Source organism: Pyxicephalus adspersus, chromosome 7 (assembly GCF_032062135.1).
Source record: "Pyxicephalus adspersus chromosome 7, UCB_Pads_2.0, whole genome shotgun sequence".
Classification (NCBI taxonomy): Eukaryota; Metazoa; Chordata; class Amphibia; order Anura; family Pyxicephalidae; genus Pyxicephalus; species Pyxicephalus adspersus.
Window position 1 is genome coordinate 2,273,463 of NC_092864.1, and position 4,024 is coordinate 2,277,486.

Sequence of the window (4,024 nt, forward strand, 5' to 3'; positions counted from 1 at the left end):
GTTCATTGTTCCAATGGTGAATATTTGCTGTGATATGAAATAAAAATTTTGTTCTTTTGACTAATTAATTCTTATGAGATGGTTTTACCTTTCTGTATCTTTTCATCTCAATATAATGAAACGATTCCTAATCTGAGAGAGATTATCACACTGGTGGTATGTATTTTATACAGATCCCTGTACACAAATGGAAAATACAGAGATTTTCACAAATACACAAAGTTCTGTAAGCGCACAATGTGCTTTTTGCTTCCATACAAAATTGTTTGTATTTATTTATTGTAATGGGCAAATCTGTTTGGGACAATCTATTGTGAAAACTGTCATTGTGAAAAGCAGATTATGCTGATAATTAGAGGTGTATATTTGTAGAAACCTGTGCTAATACAAGTCTTGTAGGTTGGTCTTCATATCTCTTGCCTCCAGAAATATCAGGTTTCTGCTTGGCCATCTAGAAGCAAAGCACTTTCACCTATATAACAGAACACTTTGGGCTCTATAAAACAGGGAATCTGACATATATTGCCTAGTGGGAATAAATTACTGCAAATGAAACACTTGGTTTGGGAAGATTCTTACAAGAGAATGTTTGATGTAATGTCTGATCCCTTTTTTATAAATAGAGGCCATTGTGTTGGGGGTGTTTTTCTCTGTTTAAGTTGCACAACAAATCTTTTCACAAAGCTACAAAACTAATTAATGTTAAAAATAATTTTTATTTATTGAAGGCATGGAAGAATTTACTCTCCGACACTTACCAGATATTCAGAACAAGTCAAAAATTGAAAATGTCTTTATTGTTGGGTTGAGGATCCACCAAAGCTACAGATTTGTCCTCTTCAGCTTGTTCACGGTCACCTATTCTGTGACTATAACGTGCAACCTCCTGATTATCTTGTTGGTGTTATTCTCTAAGCTTTCATGTTCTCCTATGTATGTGCTGCTCTCCAATCTGTCATTTGCAGAGATCTTACTGACCACCAACATTATCCCCCCCATGCTCCATATAATACTTAGAGATGGCACTTATTTTTCTCTTACTGGCTGCTTTGCACAATTTTTCTTATTCGGTGTGTTTCTAGTTACAGAGAGTTTCCTCCTTTCTGCAATGTCCTATGATAGATTCTTGGCGATTTGTCAACCTCTTCATTATACATTGATTATGGGTCCCACATTGTGTATGTGTCTGATCTTTGTCTGTTGGGCTTTGTCAACCATGCTCATGTCCATTGCTTTGGGTTTTGTGACATCTTTGGTTTTTTGTAGAAACAATATCATCGACCATTTCTATTGTGATGTCATTCCAATATTGAAACTGTCTTGTTCGGACACGTCCACAGTTGAAATGATTGTGTCTTCCCTTTCATCTGCAGCCACTTTGTTCCCTCTCCTTGTAATTATAGTCACCTATGGGTTTATTATAAGAGCCATCACAAGGATCTCATCATCCAGAGGAAAAGAGAAAGCTTTCTCCACCTGCAGTTCTCACTTAGGTGTCGTCTCTACTTACTACGCCACCATGATTATGGTCTATGTGGTTCCACCTGGACATTTTGTGATCATGAACAAAGTTCTATCTCTGCTTTATACAGTAGTCACCCCACTAGTGAACCCCTTTATTTACACCTTGAGGAATCAAGAGATTATTGTAGCTATAAGACAAACTTTGATTTCAGTAAAAAAAAGCTAAACATTGTTGGTCTATTTAAAGAAAAACTGATTAACCAACCATGGTGATGGCCCCATATAATTCCCACACCGATTATTTGATGGGATTAGTTATGAGATAGCTCGGATTGATGGGAGACCTTGATAAGAACTCCCTGCCTATTTCTAGGCTTTGGTGGTACAGATGGTTCCATTCCTTAGTGTATGACACCCACCTTGACCTCACAAGGGAACCCTTATGACTCTTCTTATTTTAAGGGAGTCACTTTTGTTGGTTGTTTTAATTTTAAGAACCCAACAGTCATCTGATTGCTTGAGGATTGCTTAACCCTACCTATTCAACAGTCAAACACTTCAGTTCCCAGTTGTACTTTATACTAATAAACGTATTCAACATCACATTAAGTGTGAAGTCTCAGTTTCTTTATAGGGGCTCCATATATGAAACATAACCATCGAAAATCTGTTACCACAATTATATAAGGAAGAAAGAAAACGGCTTTTCATGGCAAACTTATACTGATTAAAAAACATAAGATACTTTATTTTAAACAATGTAAAGAAAAAAAATATAAAACATATGTATGATTCAAAATGACACTTCCCTCCACACAGAAGTCGTCAGTATTGTAACACAATATAGTTGTTGGGCTTCTTACGGTACATACAGGTATTGAAGCCCAGAACAAACAGACCTTTCAATCTTGATCAAATATTTAATGGAGAGTCTCATTTCGGACGCGTTTTGCACTATGGCTTCCTCAGAGGACATTGAGGCCTAAATTACTTGGTATTGGTTGTAATGGGCATGAAGGTCTTTATACAGTAAAACATATTTTGGACCTTCCTTGTCTCGCTGGGTGCAGACATCCCGTGCTCACCGCTCTCCACAAAAAAAGCGAATTTAAACACTTGTAAACTCCAGGAGTACCTGTTCCCTATCCAGTATTCAACCTAGTTATGGTTATTGGAGTGAGTTTATTACATGTACCTATAACTAATTATATAACTAATTATTAATAACCTAATGCTTGAAATATATTCACTGGTCCAGTCTAAGCATTTTTACCCTTGAAACATCAGTTTACAATTCATTAAATTCAAGAACTTGGAACCTTACCAATAACTTTTTTTATATATCGATCAAATAATGTTTCCCTTGAAAACAATCAAACAACAATGTTCTAATATACAACAGGACAGAACTTAGTCAGGTCTGAAATATATTTTACTGAATAAAGACCTTTTTTTTATTGCCCATTACAACCAATACAAAGTAATTTAGGTCTCAATGCCCCCTGAGGAAGCGATATTGTGGAACGCGTCAGGAATGGGACTCAACTGTCCATTGAATTTTTGATCAAGATTGAAAGGTCTGTTTTTTTCTGGGCTTCAGTACCTGTATGTAAGAAGCCCAACAACTATATTGTGTACATTACTGGCGACTGTGTGGAGATAGGAGTCATTTTGTATCAAACATATGTTTTATTTATTTTTCTTTACATTGTTTAAAATAAAATATCATATGTTTTTTTAATCAGTATAGGTTTGCCATAAAAAGCCGCTTTATTTCTTCGTTATATGGTTAACCTAATTGGCTTGGCAACTGCTGCTGTAGAAATTTAAGCATTTTCTTGGGGATACACTTTATCTCTCTACTGTTACCACAATTAGATTGAGAAGGTCACATTGAGTAAACCCCCTAAATATCTACCTGTTGTTTTGCTATCTTAAAAAAATAGCAGCGCACTTCCTGTGCCTAGGCATTCCTGTTTTGTGGTCTCATTGCTGTATTTCTGCGGTTTGAAATATCCAAGACATTGCAGTTTTCTGATCCTAATAGTGGGGTGACTGGGCAATTCACAGACCCAGCAATAAGGAGCTGGACCCCAGCCATGGATCTCTTGGTACTCTCCTTTCATAGCAAATGTATTTCTAATAGAATATTAAAGCTTCTGAAGGTATGGACAGTCAATCAGACTATCCATATCGGTAATATACGTCTAGATCTAACTGCAGAAAAATAATTAATCCTCCCTTTCCAACAGTCAAACAGTTGTGTGATTTGTATCTGTTTGTGTTGCATTTAGCATTATTATTTGTTAAACTGCTATAACTGGCCATTGGCTCATAATAAACATGTTTCTATCACACAATCCCGTGTGAAGTCCAAGTTGCATTATTTTAGGTCCAGTCTGCTCAGATAAGTCACATTGTATGAACAATTGAAGGAATGATTGTGAAATGTCATATTGTATTTACATTTTATCATTGTGTACCATGCATTTTCCATTAGTGGCTACACAAAGCTTTATTACCTGTGTGGTTACTAAAATAATCTTATTATTCGGATAAA